Genomic DNA, 19,176 nt, shown 5'->3' on the forward strand with positions numbered 1-19,176 from the left:
GAGCTGCTTAGTCCCTTACAACAGGCTGTCCTGTCTTGCTCCTTTCAGGAGTCAGCAACTATAGTTAGATAAGCTTATGTATAGCCCTCGAAATGAGGAACAGAAGTGCTTCCTCATGTCCTTTATCTTCTTGACCCATCTGCTCTGAGCTGCGACAAGCACAGAACACCATGACTCACCATGAATTTATTTCAAAACTTGACTATCAAGTCTTCAGCAAGGCATTTAGCAAAATCTTTTCTTTTTTTAATTAAAGTTTATTGGGGTGCAATTGTTAGTAAAGTTACATAGATTTCTGGTGTACAATTATGTAGTACATCATCTATAAATCCCATTGTGTGTTCACCACCCAGAGACAGTTCACCTTCCATCACCATATATTTGATCCCCCTTACCTTCATCTCCCACCCCCCCACCTCCCTTACCCTCTGGTAACCACTAAACTATTGTCTGTTGTCTATGAGTTTTTGTTTCTCATTTGTTTGTCTTGTTCTTTTGTTGATTTGGGTTCATATACCACATATCAGTGAAATCATACGGTTCTCTGCTTTTTCTGACTTATTTCACTTAGCACTATGTTGTCAAGATCCATCCTTGTTGTCACAAATGGTCTTATTTCATCTTTTCTTAGGGCAGAATAATATTCCATTGTGTATATATACCATGACTTCTTTATCCATTCATCTATTGAAAGACATTTTGGTTGTTTCCATGTCTAGCCCACCGTAAATAAAGCTGCAATGAACATTGGAGCACACGTGTCTTTATGGATAAATGTTTTCAGATTTTTTCGGTAGATACCTAGGAGTGGGATTGCTGGGTCATATGGTAATTCTATTCTTAATTTTTGGAGGAACCACCACACTACGTTCCATTGCGACTGAACAAGTCTGCATTCCCACCAACAGTATATGAGGGTTCCTTTTTCTCCACAGCCTCTCCAACACTTGTTACTTGTTGATGATAGCCATTCTGACTGGGGTGAGGTGATACCTCATTGTGGTTTTTATTTGCATTTCTCTGATGATTAGTGACGTTGAGCATTTTTTCATAAGTCTATTTGCCATTTCTATGTCCTCCTTGGAGAAATGTCTCTTCAGAACCTCTGCCCATTTTTCACTTGGGTTGTTTGTTTTTTTGTTGTTGAGTTGCATGAGTTCCTTGTATATTTTGGATATTAGCCCCTTATCGGAGGCACTGTTTGCAAAAATCTTCTCCCATTCAGTTGGTGGCCTCTTGATTTTGTTGATGGTTTCTTTTGCTGTGCAGAAGCTTTTTAAGTTTGTTATAGTCCCATTCATTTATTTTAGCTTTTACTTCCCTTGCTTTTGGAGTCAAATTCATAAAATGCTCTTTGAAGCCAAGGTCCATAAGTTTAGTACCTATGTTTTCTTCTATGCAGTTTATTGTGTCAGGTCTTATGCTTAAGTCTTTGTTCCATTTTGAATCAATTTTGGTACATGGTGACAGACAGCAGTCCAGTTTCATTCTTTGCACGTGACTTTCCAATTCTCCCAGCACCATTTATTAAAGAAGCTGTCTTTTCTCCATTGCATGTTTTTTGCTTGTTTGTCAAAAATTATCTGTCCATATTTATGTGGTTTTATTTCTGAGTTCTCAATTCTATTCCATTGGTCTACGTGTCTGTTTTTCTGCCAATACCATGCTGTTTTGATGATTGTAGCCCTCTAGTACAAGCTAAAGTCAGGGAGTGTGATACCTCCAGTAATGTTCTTTTTTCTTAGGATTGCTTTGGCTATTTGGGGTCTTTTGTGGTTCCAAACAAATCTGATGATTTTTTTGTTCTATTTCTTTAAAATATGCCATTGGGATTTTGATGGGGATTGCATTAAATCTGTATATTGCTTTGGGTAATATGGCCATTTTAACTATGTTGATTCTTCCAATCCATGAGCACGAATGTCTTTCCATTTCTTTGTGTCTTCTTCAGTTTCTTTTAAGAATGCCTTATAGTTTTCAGCATACAGGTTTTTTACATCCTTGGTTAAGTTTATTGCTAGGTATTTTATTCTTTTTGCTGCAATTGCAAAAGGAATTGTTTTTTTTCATTTCTTTTTCTGAGATTTCATTGTTAGCATATAGGAATGCAATGAAATTTTGTACGTTGATTTTGTAGCCGGCAACTTTACTGTATTTGTTGATTGTTTCTAATAGCTTTTTGGTGGAGTCTTTAGGGTTTTTTATATATAGCATCATGTCATCTGCAAAGAGTGACAATTTAACTTCTTCATTCCCAATTTGGATGCCTTTTATTTCTTTCTCTTGCCTGATTGCTCTGGCAAGGACTTCCAACACTATCTTGAAAAGCAGAGGTGATAGGGGACAGCCCTATTGTTTCCTGAACGTGGAGCAAAGGGCTTCAGTTTTTCACCATTAATCATGAGATTAGCTGAGGGCTTGTCACATATGGCCTTTATTATGTTAAGGTATTTTCCTTCTATACCTATCTTATTAAGTGATTTAATCATAAATGGATGTTGTATCTTGTCAAATGCTTTTTCTGCATCAATTGATAAAATCATATGATTTTTGTCCTTTATTTTGTTTATGTGATGTATCACAATGATGGATTTGTGTATGTTGAACCATCCTTGTGCCCCTGGGATGAACCCAACTTGGTCGTGATGAATAATCTTTTTAATGCATTGTTGCCCTCGATTTGCTAGAATTTTGTTTAGGATTTTTGCATCGGTATTCATCAGAGATATCGGTCTGTAGTTTTCTTTTTTTGTGCTGTCCTTACCAGGTTTTGGTATCAGGGTAATGTTGGCCTCATAAAATGAGTTAGGGAGTACTGTTTCTTCTTCAATTTTTTGGAAGAGTTTGTGAAGGATTGGTATTAGATCCTCTTTGAAGGTTTGGTAGAATTCACTAGTGAAGCCATCTGGTCCCGGACTTTTGCTTTTGGGAAGGTTTTGGATGACTGATTCAATTTCGTTGAATCATTTGGTGATCGGTCTGTTTAGATTTTCCAGTTCTTCATGGTTCAGCCTTGGAAGGCTATATGTTTCTAAGAACTTATCCATTTCTTCTAGGTTGTTGAATTTGGTGGCATATAGTCCTTCATAGTATTCTTGGATGATCCTTTGTATTTCTGTGGTGTCCGTGATAACTTCCCCTTTTACGTTTCTGATTTTGTTAATCAGTGTCTTCTCTCTTTTTATCTTAGTAAGTCTAGCCAAGGGTTTGTCAATTTTGTTAATCTTTTCAAAGAAGCAGCTCTTTGTCACATTAATTTTTTCTATTGTCTTTTTGTTCTCTATTTCATTTAGTTCTGCTCTAATTTTTGTTATTTCCTTTCTTCTGCTGACCTTGGGTTTTACTTGTTTTTCTTTTTCTAGTTCTTTAAGGCGTAACATGAGGTTATTTATTTGGGAGTTTTCTTGTTTCTTGAGATAGGCCTGTAATGAGATAAATTTCCCTCTTAAAGCTACTTTCGCTGCATCCCAAAAATTTTGGTAGGATGTATTTTCATTGTCATTCGTTTCTATGTATCTTTTGATCTCTCCTCTAACTTCTTCTTTGACCCAGTTGTTCTTTAAAAGTATGTTGTTTAATCTCCATGTATTTGTGTTTTCCCCCTTTCTTTTTACAGTTGATATCCAATTTCAAAGCCTTGTGATCAGAGAATATGCATGGTATGATTTCAATCTTCTTAAATTTGTTGAGACTGATTTTATGTCCCAATATATGGTCTATCCTTGAGAATGTTCCATGTACACTAGAAAAGAATGTATAGTCTGATGTTTTAGGATGAAGTGCTCTATAAATGTCAATTATGTCCATTTCATCTAATGTGTCATTTAGGGCTACTATTTCGTTATTTATTTTCTGTTTGGATGATCTATCCATAGCTGTCAATGATGTATTTAAGTCCCCTAGTATAATTGTGTTTTGGTCAATTTCTCCCTTCAGTTCTGTTAGTAGTTCCTTGGTGTATTTCGGTGCTCCCTGATTGGGGGCATAAATATTGATGACTGTTATGTCTTCTTGTTGTACAGTCCCCTTCACCATTATGAAATGTCCATCTTTGTCTCTTGTTATCTTTTTCACCTTGAAGTCTGTTTCATCTGATATCATTATGGCTACACCTGATTTTCTCTGGGCACCATTTGCTTGGAGTGTCAATTTCCACCCTTTCACTTTGAGTCTATGCTTGTCCTTGTAGCTGAGATGTGTCTCTTGGAGACAGCATATGGTTGGGTTTAGTTTTTTGATCCAATCTGCTACTCTGTGCCTTTTTATTGGTGAGTTCAGTCCATTTACATTTAGGGTGATTATTGATATGTGAGGATATCCTGTCATTCTATCTTTAGTTTTCTGGTAAGGCTGTGTCTCCATTGTTTCTTTGCCTTTTTGTTGTTGTCTATTATTTCTGTGTGGTGGTATTCTATGATGTTTCCCTCTGTTTCTTTTTTTATTTCAGTATATATTTCAGTTCTGGATTTTTTTTGAGTGGTTACCCTTAAGTTTATGTAAAAGAAAGTTTGATATTTAGAGTATTCCATTATCTTCAGCACGCTTACTTTCTCCATTCCCATATTCCGGTTCAGGCCTTTACTCTCCCCCTTTTTGAGTTTTGGTTGCCACAAATTGTCCCTGTTGATGGTGGTCGAATAGCCTCCTTTAGTATTTCTTGTAGTGCAGGTCGTGTATTAGAAAATTCCCTCAGCTTCTGTATGTCTGGAAAGGTCTTTATTCCTCCTTCATATCTAAAGGATATCTTTGCTGGATATATTATTCTTGGCTCATGATTTCTCTCTTTCAATAGTTTGAATATTTGGTTCCACTCCCTCCTGGCTTGTAGAGTTTCTGCTGAAAAATCGGATGATAATCTAATGGGCTTTCCTTTGTAAGTTACCGTCTTCTTTTCCCTGGCTGCCTTGAGGATTCTTTCTCTGTCGTTGATTTTAGACAGCTTCAATACAATGTGCCTTGGAGAAGGCCTGTTGGGATTGAGGTAACTAGGTGTTCTATTTGCTTCTTGGATTCGAGGGTCCAGTTCTGTCCACAAATTTGGGAAGTTCTCATCGACAATTTGTTTGAATATATTCTCTGTTCCCTTCTCTCTTTCTTCTCCTTCTGGTATGTCCATTATTCTTATATTGCTCTTTCTGATGGAGTCAGAAAGTTCTTGTAGAGTTCTTTCATTTCTTTTAAGTCTCAAGTCTCTTTCTTCTTCCATCTGTGTCATTTCCAGGTTTCTATCTTCGATGTCACTGATTCTTTCCTCCATCTGGTCAACTCTATTACCTAAGCTGGCTATTTCATTCTTCATTTCTTCTATTGAGTTCTTAATCTCCAGGAATTCTATTTGGTTCTTTTTAAATTTCAATCTCTTTGGTAAAATGTTCATGTTGTTCTTTGATTGTGTTTCTGAGTTCATTAAACTGCCTTTCTGTGTTTTCTTTCACATAGTTCCATATCTTTAAGTTCACTTGCTGGAGACTTTTCACTTTCTTTCTCAGCTGTCTTGTTGCCTTGGTTATTCATGACAATTACTGATTTATTATTTCTCTTCCTAGACATCTACAGGAGTGGGTTGTGTAACAGGTTGATAGGAAGAGGTCTTTCTTTTGTTTTCCAGGAGGTGTTGGTAGAATGTTTTATTTTCTCTCCAACTGCAGCCTTTTTTTCTCTCTCACACTGTAGTGTTATGTTTATCTGCACTATTCCAGCTCCTCACATAATGAGGGGATTCCCTGGAAGGCAGGCTTCTCCTCTGTTAACAGGTCACCTGGGTTACAGGGCGCAGTGTCCGTGTGGGGATGCAGAGAGCTTTTGAAGTTACAAAGCTCTATCTGCACCAGAGTCCAAGCCCGTGTATTTCAGCAGTCCTGTTAACTCCTGAAGGGATCTACCCAAATAGGTGTGAACAGGGGAGGGGTGGGTTGTGAGAAGTGGCCCAGAGCAATGGTGGCGACCACCATCATAGCAAGTCCTGCTTCCTCTTTGCCAGAACTAGTTGGGCTGTGAATCTGTGTCTGGACCACAGTCTGAGAACTGCCAATATTCTGTTCTTTTGTTCTGACAGTGCTACTATTCCACTTCTAGCACTGAGCAGGTGGGGGCAGGGTGAGCTCTTAGAGGGTATGGAGGGGGCGGCTAGTCTCAGTGCCTAAGGCTTCCGTTCTCCGCAGCAGTGAGGGCTTAAACCACCATTGTCAGCCTTCTTCCGTCAGTCTTTCCTCCAAGGTCTCTGCCGTGAGCGTTGGGTTCTGCCATGTTATATGCTGCCCCCTCAGCCCTGTGGGCCATAAGTGGAGCCCTAGCAATCCAAGTTCTTCCCTTTCTGGCAGCTGTGGTAGTTCCCAGGATGCAGCGAGCTCGGAGCACTGAGCTAGGTCTGCATCCTGTGCCCCCGCAACGCCATCTCCACACTTCTCTCTTCCCTCCTCCCCCGCTTGCACAATTTGCCCACCCTTAGGTTATTTCTCTACTGTGCCTCTTAGTCTTGCCTCTCTGCTGTGCAGGGAGTCCTCTGTGGAGTTGTAGTTCTTCAATTTGTTGTAAATTCCAGCGAAGAATTCAAGAGGCTCAACTCACGCTGCCATTTTTATGACGTCCCTTCCCTTCTTTCTTAGGTATTTTCTAGAAAACCTGACCTATACTCAATTATATCCAACCCTCAGAAATCAGCCGGCTGAGGGCATGTATCGGGGTATTCAGGTGGCAGACCCACGGAGTCATCCTGCCTATCAGAACTGACAGAGGACCATACAAATGTGTGGCCTGCCTCTCTGTGCACCAACATGCCCTTGACACTACTCAGCAAATGTGAATCAATTGTGAATCAAGAACCTGATGCCCAAACTTGTTACATATGATAAGTGGTTATTGTTGAAAGTCATCAACTGAGACCAGAATCCCCCTTCTGCTTCTTTTCCGCAGCTCACATTCATCTGTGCACACTCTTCAACATAGCACTTTTTGGAGCCAAGGCTCACATAGACTTCATTGAGGACATTTCTCCTCTTTGAAATGGCAAGATGATTATGGCAAGTCATTATTGCTGGAACGAAGGGCCTCTGTAGTATGAGCAAGCTGGACCTACAGAGCACAAAGGATGGCGCAAGTGGAGCCCAGAGCTCAAAGGGGAAGGACTGTCATGGGATAAGGCTCTGGGCAGGAAATGGGTCAAGGCACTTCTGTGACTACAGCCACCTGCAGAAGGGATGATGATGTCACAGCTGCATTTTGACTCATGCATATCCTAAGCTGGGATTGCCCAGGAGGGTGATGGGCAGTGATAAAAGCTCCAGTGCCTGGCAGACAACGGAGAGAGAGTCTGTGAGGAGAACGACCTCTGTGGTTCCGCTAGGCTGGGTCTTCCTACGGACACCCTCGGCATCAGAACCTGCTGAGCAGGTTCCTGTTCCATGACCCTCATGAGAAAGCAACGCTCATGGCACCTTTATCTTGGATTGTCAGGATGGTGAGAAATGCACTTCTGTTACTGAAGCCACAAAGTCTATATATTTTGCTATAAAAATCCAAATACACTAACACTTTACCAGTCAGGGAAGGGGAAATCAATAGCACAATGAGATAATACGTTACACCCTCAAGAATGGTGTGATCAACCAAAAGAGAAAATATCACATGCGGTTGACAATGTGATGTGGAAGAAATGGATCGCTCACATGTCTCTGGTGGAAACATAAAGTGATATAGCTAGTGTGGAAAATAGTTCACAATTTGTTTAGTATGTTGGAAATATCATATGACCATTGATATATAAACAAAAGAGCTTAAAAGAGGTGTTCAGAAACTCCTAAACAGAATTCAGAGCTGCACTATTGACAATAGCAAAAATTTAGCAACACAATATTGAATCAACTGATGAATAAATTAACAAAGGTGGTATATCTATAAAGTGAAATATCATGCAGTCATAAAGATGAAGGAAGTCCTGATACTTGTTACTACATGGATGAATCTTCAGACCATGGCAAATGAAAGAAGCTAGCTTCAGAAGGCCACATATGGTGTTACTGCATTTACATAACTGAACAATAATAATCAAATCCATAGGGAAAGAAGGCAGAAAAGTGTTTGCCAGGGCCCAGGGTGAGGGGAGAATGGGAAGTGAAAGCTCCATGGCATGGGGTTTCTATTGATTGTTTGGAGTCAGATAAATGGTATTAGATAGCATTGGTTGATGATAGCACAATGTTGTTGGCAAATTAGCATGACTGAATTGTATTTTTTAATGGTTCAAGTGGCAGACTGGTTGTGTGCATTTTACCAAAACAACACAAGGAATATTCCTAGTAGGGCACATCTGATAAACTGTAAGTCCTCTAATACTCTTTTTCCCCCCATTTTTTTATATTGATTTCAGGTGCACAAAACAATATAATAGTTAGAAATTTATCATTTACATCCGTCACACAGTGACAACCTCCTCCCCTATCCATTACCCCTCTGACATCATACACAGCCATTACATTTCCACTGTCTTTATTCCTAATGCCTATACTATAGTTGACATTCATTATTGTTCAAATTCAGCTTCAGGTGTACAGTACTGTGATCAGGCATCTACATCATCCCTGAGGTGGTCTCCCTAATGAGACAAGTTGTCCATCAGATACCCTACAAAATCTTTACAACATTATTGATTACATTCCCCCAAAAAACTTGTTTACCTGTGGCAATCTTGTGGTTACCGACTGTTTTCTAATCCCCTCACCTTCCCCCTCCCATCTAGCAACCCTCTATGTCTCTGAGACTGTTTCTGATTGGTTCATTCATTTATTCTTTTCTTTAGATTCCACATATAAGTAATATCATATGGTATTTGTCTTTCTCTGTCTGACTTATTTCACTTAACATAATGTTCTCTAGGTCCATCCATATTGTTGCAAATGGTAATATTTCCTTCTTTATGGCTGCGTAATACTCCATTGCATTTGTACATATCAATAATAAAATATCAGAGGGAGAAATTAAGAAAACAACACCATTTACAATTGCTTCAAAGACTATAAAATACCTGGGAATAAATTTAACCAAAGAAATTAAAGATCTGTACTCAGAAAATTATAAGACACTGAAGAGAGAAATTAAAGAAGATACAAATAGATGGAAACACATACCATGCTCATGGACAGGAAGAATTAGTATCCTTAAAATGTCCATACTGCCTAAGGCAATATAGGGATTCAATGCAATTCCTATCAAACTACCAAGGACATTTTTCACAGAAATAAGTCCTCTAGTATTTTGATGGCCCTGTCTCCTACATCCTTTCGGCTACATGAGAAAGCTTCTCAGTTATAAAAAACATTAAACACTGCCACTGAAATTTTGGTTCAAATGGGAGAAGGGCCCTTGTTAGAAAGAAATGTGGTGGTGGATTTTTGCCTGATGGAGTAGATTATAATTTTACATAGAGAACACTGATTTTGGAAAGAATTTTTCACAGATTTCATTCAATGTGAATTGAATGGCACAGAATCATTACACATGGAAAGAAGTCTCTATAACCAAACTTGATGGGCCTACTCACCTGTGAGCATAGACATTTCCTTGGAGTGGAAAGGAAGGATTGGTCAGAGAGCCGGGTGAAGGGCTGTTGTCTCTTCTGGGGTTCCGGGCTGGGCTATACTGAAGGACTACAGTCTGGACCAGGCTAAAACTCAGATTGCTGTGGGTCTGCTGTGCCTCTCCCATTCTCTTTTATGTAATTTAGGGCCTCCTATGGCAATTCTATCTGTTTCATCTTTTACATTTTGCACACACTGGGTGTGTTTCTTTAATACTGCAATCTTCATGATTCAGGAAACATTCCCAATTTTCACTCTTTTCTAAGACAGTCTGTACATTTTGCATGTGGGAATCTATTTGTGGACAGAGAATCTATCGTGGCTTCAAATTCGTTGTTACATCACCCAGTCAGTGGTGGCAGAGAATGTCCTTCCCGGAGAAACTCAGAGTGTGCTTTGACAAGTAGAATAAGAATACCCACAGTATATACTGTGCCAGCTCCTGAGCCAACTCTCAAAAGAAGTGGAACTTCCCTTCTTTCTTTAGGTATTTTCTAGAAACACTGACATATACTGAATTAAATCCAACTGTCTGTAATCAGCCGGCTGAGAGGCATGTATTGGGATATTCAGGTGGCAGGCCCACGGAGCCCATCCTGCCTATCAGAACTGACAGAGGATCATACAAATGTGTGACCTGCCTCTCTGTGCACCAACATGCCCTTGACACTACTCAGCAAATGTGGATCAATTTTCAAGATCCTGATGCCCAAACTTGTTATGTATAATAAGTGGGTATTGCTGAAAGTCACCGACATAGACTAGAAGCCCCCTTCTGCTTGGTTTCCGGAGCTCACATTCATCCCTGCACTCTTGGACAGAGCACTTTTGGAGCCAGGGCTCACACAGACTGCATGTCAGGACATTCTCCTCTTTGTACTAGCAAGGTGATTCTAGGCAAGCCATTTTCCCTGGGCTCAAGGGCCTCTCTAGTGTGAGTAAGCTGGCTCTACAGAGCACAGAAGATGGCGCAGGTGGAGCCCAGAGCTCAAAGGGGAAGGACTGTTGTGGGATAAGGTTCTGGGCAGGAAGTGGGTCAAGGCACTTATGTGGCTGCAGCCACCTGTGGAGGGGTTGATGGTGTCATAGTTGTTTCATTGTGACACATGTGGATCCTCAGCTGGGATTGGCCAGGAGGGCGCTGGGCGCAGATAAAAGCCCCAGTGCCAGGCAGATATCAGATGGAGAGTATGTGCAGATATTGCGCTGTCTGATTCTGCTCATTCTGGATCTTCCTTCTGTCACCCTCAGTGACAGACCCTTCTGTGGAGTTTCCTCTAACCTTATCCTCATTAGAAATTAACTCTAATAACACCTTCTTCATGCATTTCCAGAACTTTGGAGAAACACGTTTCTGTTATTTAAGCCACCCAGTTTACAACATTTTGTTATGAAAGTCTGAATAGACTAACCCAGTAGTAGTCAGAGAATTGCAAACCCAAACCACAATGAGATGGTACATCACACCCACAAAGATGGCTATGATGACAAAAACAGAAAATATCAAGTGTTGATGAGGATGTGATGTGGAGAAACTGGAAAGTGCATACATGTCTTGTGGAAATGTAAAATTGTATAGCTCTGTGCAAAATGGTTTGGCATTTCTCCAGTAAGTTGAACATAGTTATAGCATATGACCTCTGATATATACCCCAAACAACAGAAAACAGGTGTTCCAAACTAGTATGGAAAAACCCATAGCAGCACTATTCAAAACAGTCAAAATGTAAAGACCCAAATTTCCATCAACTGATGAATGAATCAACAAATGTGCTATATCCATAAAATGAAATATTCAGTCATAAAACTGAATGAAGTACTGATACTGGTTGCCACATGGATGAATCTACATACATGGAAAGTAAAACAAGCTAGCCATAATAGACCCCAAATTGTGTGACTCCATTTACATGACACGTCCATAATAGGCAAATCCAAATAGACCAAAAGCACGTTAATGTTTGCCAGGGCCTAGAAGAAGGGGAGAGTGGGAAGTGATTGCTCAGTGATATGGGGTTTCCTTTCGGTAATGGTGGAAATAGATTGAGGGTATTAGATAAGGTTATTGATGATTGCACAACACTGTAAGATAAATTTCACTCTACAATGACAAATTTGTTTGTGAATTTTACCAAAAGAATATTAGAATTGTTCCTAGTAGACCCTCTCTGATAGACAATAAGTCCACTAATATTCTGAAGCCTCTGCCTCCCAGATCCTTTCAACAACATGAGAAATCTTTCTCAGTTTTACAGGCATGCGCCACTGCACCGTAAGTTTTGGTCCAAAGGAAAGAAGGGCCCATCTTAGAAAGAATCGTGGTGGTGGTTTTTGTCTAATGGAATAGATTATACTTTTATAGAGAGACCACAAACTTTTGAAAGGAATTTTAACAGATGTATGCAATTTGAATTTAATGGGACAGAGACAGTAAAATTGGAAAGAGGTCTCTACACCCCAAACTTCTCTGGGCCTACTCAGTTGCATTTGTTGACCAAAAAACATCCAGCCTAAGAGAAAGCTTATAAGAGTTTATTTGAGCCATGCTGATGACAACAGCAGGGAAGCAAAGTCTCAACAGATTGAAGAAATGCTCTGAAAAAATGGTCATTTTGCAACTTTTTTTATACATTAGAATCAACGGAGGAGGGTTACATGAAATCCATTGGTTGTACATTAAGGGGGTGGGAGAAAGCGAAGTGAGGAAATCTCTGAGATTGGATAAAAAGTAAAATGGAGAGACACACCCTTCTTTTACATTCATGGGAACAGGATAGTTAATAGCATTTTACAGCACATAGAGATAGTATTTGGGGAACAAGGTAACAATGAGGGATTTTGTAGTTTCCTGCTCTGGTGTGGTGGGTTGTCCCCCCTTGAGGGGGCGGGGCTGGAAAGGGATTACTCTTACATTCCAAGGGTATGTTATCTTAGATGCAAAAAGACAAAAGATAGGCTCACCTAGGTGAAGATCGACCTTTGTCAAGGAAGCTACAGGCCAAGGATGTGACTTCCCGCGATGGACCATCTTAGGAATTTTTGTGTTCATGTCATTCTATGTGGTTATTTTCAGTCTCCTGAGTTTGTCAGGTTTAACATGTAGTCACTTTCCCATCCACAGTTTCTCCTTTTGGTCATAAATCAATCCGAAGGATGCATTGATGACCAACTTTTTGGTTGGATAGTGTGGTCCCACGGTGCTAGGAAGGCTCATTCCTAGGACGTCTTAGTGTCAGTGTTTGTCCTGCTGAACGTTGGACCATTGGGGGTGTGGCAACATCATAACCTTAGATGGCAGTCACGGCCGAGTTATTTATTTATATTTAAAAGAAAATGAACAAATGGGAGGCAGTCAGATCCTATGTGTCTTCATTAAATGTATTCTGGGTGATTTCTAATCTTTGAGCTATCATGATCTGAGTTTTTTCCTTTGTCTTACGTTGTTTTTTGTGTCTAATATAACATGTACAAACTAGGACCAAGAGCAATAACAATATTAAACAAATTATACCAATTAGGATCAGAAAGTATCCAATATTAGACAAGTATGAGTCTGAGGAGAGCAAATATCACAGCTATCTGAAGAATCCTTTACATGTATTATAATATATATTTTTAATTAAGCTAATAATAGGTTTTCTTCCCTTGTCTACTGCTATTTGTCCCTTAGGATAAGATTGGCCAGAAAAATGAAGATGTTCTACTGTTTCATGATTGAAAAGCTCTAATTTTTCTTCTGGCCAATTAGTTTCCCTAGAAATGACTTCATGGGAGGATTAAGTTCAATTTCCCAATACATTGGATTTTCAGTATCAATATTATCATGGGTTTTATTAACCTCAGGCAAAGTTAATTTGCCTATGATTTTAGTATTACACCATAGTCCCATAGCATTTACTGTAAAGTTGATGTCATTACAATAGAAATGAATTAGTATGACAGAAGAATTTTCTAACCCTTCTGAACAAAAATGTCCACTTCCCAAATACCATATATTGTTGTTTGTTGGGGAGGGTAAAATAGGGCAGGATTGGATGAATTCAGCATTCCATATAGATTAGGGACATAAACATTTCCCTTTTTGATTTAATGAGGCCTATCTACTTTATTTGGAAGCACTCAGGTGTCATTCATTAATCTGATTTCTGCTAATTAGAATTGGGAACTGTAACTTTAAGGTTTAATAGGGGCCAAGGCTATAAGAACATAATGGTATAAATTTCCATCACTACCTAAACATTTCTAGAGGCCAGGAGGACAGTAAGAGTTTCATAAATAAATTTTCTGTGCCTCAGCAGCCATTATAGAAGGCAATTTATATATATATATATTCACTTCTCTCTTTATTAATATAGTTAATAGTCTTTGTTGAGTTAAGGGGTAAGCATAATTAGTTCTAATATTTATGTATATACATAAATTCCTTTTTCAATATTTCTTGTCTACTAACCATCTACAACTTCACTTGTCCTTTACAGCTTGTCTCTGTTTTCTCATTCAGAAACAATCATAGCACTAGGACAAACTAATTCCTTTTAACTTCTCTCAAAAATACATACATCCCTTTTATTCCTTCTACAATAATATTCCTTCTAAATTTCAAAACCATAAAAATAATATTGTTGATAATATAAAAAATGATAACATAAAAAATATATACCTTCAGCAATTATTTACAGTTGGGCTATATAAGCACAGGGTTTGAGAAAAGCCTAAAGAACAAGTATAATAATTTTTATTACTAATATTATTAGCAGACAGGTAAAGATTATCAAACAAATGGTTATTTTAAATTCAATATCACTTATGTAAATATACAGGCCGTGGGGTAGCTCTCTACCCCAATGATGGTAGCTTCTTGTCCATGAGGAGTCTTTGATGCCCACCGATAGGTCCCTTCCATCAAGGTTGGAGAGTATTAATTGACATCTTGTCCAATGGACAAAATTTCCGGGTTGTGAGTCGTGGTCTTTTAAGTCTTCATCTTCCGGGAACACACTGAAGTGATTCAGTTACTAATTTATTAATTTCTTTAAGATAATTGATAAGTCCTTGATAACAAAGCAGCATGCCTCCTTCTAGTAAGGTTGGTTCATATGTCCCTTCACATAGGGTGAGCAATGAATAATGAGGAGAAAGCCTGTGTTTACCAAAAGTATATCTCAGGTTGAGAAGCACGATAAGGAGAGCTTTTGGCCAAGGTGAATTAAAAGCTTTTGAAAATTTACCTAGTCAAGTTGTAATTTACCATTTGTACATTCCACGAATCCCAAAGCCTGGGGTGATAAACACAATGAAAATACTGTAAAATAAGCCAAATATTACAAATAGATTATATTATTGGCCCAGTGAAATGAATCCCTCAGTTACTATGTAACTCACAGGGAATTCTCCAATTGAGTATTATTATTATTATTATTACGATTATTATTAGTAATTTACCTACCATTAAGGCTGTTGTTATCCTGCAAGGGGATGTCTCAACCCAGTGAGACAACATACAAATCATGACTAATACATATTTGTATCCATGAGACGGTGGTATTTGGATAAAATGCAATTACCATATCTCAAATGGACCTAAAGGAAAAGGGAAATGTCCTTAAGACCCATGCAGTGATTTTGCACGGTTATATTTTAGACAGATAGAACATCTGCTATACATTGTATGAGATACAGTAAGAGGTTTCTGATAATATTCTTTACTCCATGAAACCATCTTTCCAAGATCCCAATGCATTAGCTCAAGTACATGCTAAGCAATATTTGTTTGGGTCAAAGTTTCCCACTTTTATTGACATGTTTTCTTTTCTTCTTCTATAGCTGTCCATTGGAACTATGAAACAGCCTTTTATGATTTAATAGGGAGAAGAAACATTCTCAAGTCTGGATGATTTGGCTGTTTATTGCTGCCAGTCTAGCTGCAGTATCAGCTAAATTATTTTATTTTGCTTCCATGGTGGCAGCCTTAGAATGTCCTGGAATATTGAAAATTGCCCATTGTTTTGGTTGCTGTATGATATCTAATTTAAATTCTTCAACCTGTTTTCCATTCTTACGGACTGCCCTGAGGAAGTTAAGAAGCCTCACTTCTTATATAACATTTCCAAGTTCTGATGTACACCAGAGGTATAGCAACTGTCAGTGTACATATTGGCTGTTTGATCTTTGGCTCATTTGCAAGCTCCTGTTAAGTCAATTCAGCTTGTTGGGCAGATCTTTGTCAGGTAAATAAGAAATTTATGTTTACCATGAAAGTTATTGCATATCCAGCTTGGAAATGTCCCCGTTCATCTTTCAGATAAAAGTCAGCATTATTAATAATGGTTTCCTTGAAGTCATTCCTAGGAACACGAAGGTGGTCAGAATACTGACGTCATAAAAATGGCAGCATGAGGTGAGCCTCTTGAAATCTCCCCTGGAATTTACAATAAATTGAACAATTATAACTCCACAAAGGACTCCCTGCACAGCAGACAGGCAAGACGAAGAGGCACACTACTGAATTCACCTAACGAGGACAAACTGCGCGAGTGGGAGAGGAGGGAAGGGAGAAGTGTGGAGATGGAGCCGCGCGGGGGAAGGACGCAGACATAGCTCAGTGCTCCGAACTCGCTGTTTCCCAGAACTACCGCAGTTGCAGGAGAGGGAAGAACGCGGACTGCTAAGGCTCTGCTTATGGCCCACAGGGCAGAGGGGACAGCATATAACACGGCTGAAACCAACACTCACGGCACGGACCTTGGAGCAAAGACTGAAGGAAGAAGGCTGGAAATGGTGGTTTAAGCCCTCAGTGCCGAGCAGAGAACGGAAGCCTTAGGCACTGAGACTAGCCGCCCCCCGCCCCCATCCTCCCAGAGCTCGCCCCGCCCCCACCTGCCTATAGCTAGAAGCAGAACAGTAGCAGTGTCAGATCAAAAGAACAGAATATTTGCAGTTCTGAGAACTGCAGTCCACAGACACGGACTTGCAGCCCATCTAGTTCCAGCAAAGGGGAGGGAGCTGTTGGAACAGGACTGGCTGTGGTGGTGGTCACCAACATTGCTCTGGGCCACCTCTCACAACCCACCCCGCCCCTGTCCCCACCTATCTAGAAGGATCCCTGCAGGAGTAAACAGAGCTGCTGAAACACACAGGCTCTGAATCTGGTACAGGAAGAGCTTTGGAAATTCAGAAGCACTCCAAATCCCCCCATGGAGGCGGGCCATATGACCAAGGTGAACTTTCCACAGTGGGGAAGCCCGCCTTCCAGGGAATACCCCCATTGTGTGAGAAGCCAGAATAGTGCAGAGAAAACATAACACTACAGAGTGAGAGAGAATAAAAGGCTGCAGTCTGAGAGAAAATAAAACATTCTATGGAATAGCACCACACAGAAATAATGTACAACAACAAAAAGGCAAAGAAACAATGGAGACACGGTCTTACAAGAAAACCAAAGATAGAATGATAGGAAATCCTCACATATCAATAATCACCCTAAGTGCAGATGGACTGAACTCACCAATAAAAAGGCACAGAGTAGCAAATTGGATCGAAAAACTAAACCCAACTATATGGTTCCTCCAAGAGACACATCTCAGCTACAAGGACAAACATAGACTCAAAGTGAAACAGTGAAAATTGACACTCCAAGCAAATGGTATCCAGAGAAAATCAGCTGTAGCCATATTAATATCAGATGAAACAGACTTTGGGATAAAAAAGGTAACAAGAGACAAAGATAGACATTTCATAATGATAAAGGGGACTATACAACAAGAAGACATAACCGTCATCAATATTTATGCCCCCAATCAGGGAGCACCGAAATATACCAAGCAACTACTAACACAACTAAAGAAAGGAATTGACCAAAACACAATTATAGTAGGGAACCTAAATACATCATTGACAGCTATGGATAGATCATCAAAACAGAAAATATAGAAAGAAATCTCAGCCCTCAATGACACATTAGATGAAATTGACATTATAGAGCACTTCATCCTAGAACATCAGACTATACATTTTTTTCAGGTGTACATGGAGCATTCTCAAGGATAGACCATATATTGGGACATGAAACTAGCCTCAGCAAATTTAAGAAGATTGAAATCATGTCAAGCATATTCTCTGATCTCAAGGCTTTGAAATTGGATATCAACTGCAAAAGGAAAGCAGGAAAACCCACAAATATGTGAAGATAAAACAATATACTCTTAAAGAACAACTGAGTCAAAGAAGAAATAAGCGATCAAAAGATACATAGAAACAAATGAGAATGAAAATACATCCTATGAAAATTTTTGGGATTCAGTGAATGCAGTTTTAGAAGGAAATTTATATCATAACAGGCCTATCTCAAGAAACAAGAAAAGTCCCAGATAAGTACTCCTTAAAGATCTAGAAAAAGAAGAACAAATGAAACCCAAAGTCAGCGGAAGAAAGAAAACAATAAAAATCTGAGTAGAACTAAATGAAATAGAGAACAAAAAGATAATAGAAAAATTTAATGTAACAAAGAGGTGGTTGTTTGAAAAGATTAATAAAATTGACAAACCCCTGACTAGACTTACTAAGATTAAAAGAGATAAGACACTAATAACAAAATCAGAAATGAAAAAGGGGAAGTTACAATGGATGCCACAGAAATACAAAGGATCATCCAAGAATACTATGAAGGACTATATGCCACCAAATTCAATAACCTAGAAGAAATGGACACGTTCTTAGAAACACATAGCCTTTCTAGGTGGAATCATGGATAACTGGAAAATCAAAATAGACCGATCACCAGTAAGGAAGTTGAATCAGTCATCCAAAACCTTGCACAAAGCAAAAGTCCAGGACCAGATGGCTTCACTAGTGAATTCTACCAAACCTTCAAAGAGGGTCTAATACCTGTCCTACTCAAACTCTTCCAAAAAATTGAAGAAGAGACAGTACTCCCTAACCCATTCTATGAGGTCAACATTACCGATACCAAAACCTGATAAGTATAACTCAAAAAAAGAAAACTACAGACCAATATCTCTAGTAAATATTGACAAAAATCCTAAACAAAATTCTAGCAAATCAAATTGAACAATGCATTAAAAAGATTATTCATCACGACCAAGTGGGGTTCATCCCAGGGGAAAACGGGTGGTTCGAAATATGCAAATCCATCAATGTGATACATCACATAAACAAAATAAAGGACAAAAATCATATGATCATATCAATTGATGCAGAAAAGGCGTTTGACAAATACAACTTCCATTTATGATTAAAACACTTAGTAAAATAAGTATAGAATGTAAATACGTTAACATAATAAAGGCCATATATGACAAACCCTCAGCTAATATCATAATTTATGGTATAAAACTGAAGCCCTTTGCTCTACGTTCAGGAACACAACAGGGTTGTCCCCTATCACCTCTGCTTTTCAAGATAGTGTTGGAAGTCCTCACCAGAGCAATCAGGCAAGAGAAAGAAATGAAAGGCATCCAAATTGGGAATGAAGAAGTTAAATTGTCACTCTTTGCAGATGACATGATGCTATATATAGAAAACCCTAAAGACTCCACCAAAAAGCCATTTCGAAACAATAAACAGGGGGACAGGGGAAAAATGGCAG

Source organism: Rhinolophus sinicus, chromosome 4 (assembly GCF_057876585.1).
Source record: "Rhinolophus sinicus isolate RSI-liver-muscle chromosome 4, RSI-T2T, whole genome shotgun sequence".
NCBI classification, from domain to species: Eukaryota; Metazoa; Chordata; class Mammalia; order Chiroptera; family Rhinolophidae; genus Rhinolophus; species Rhinolophus sinicus.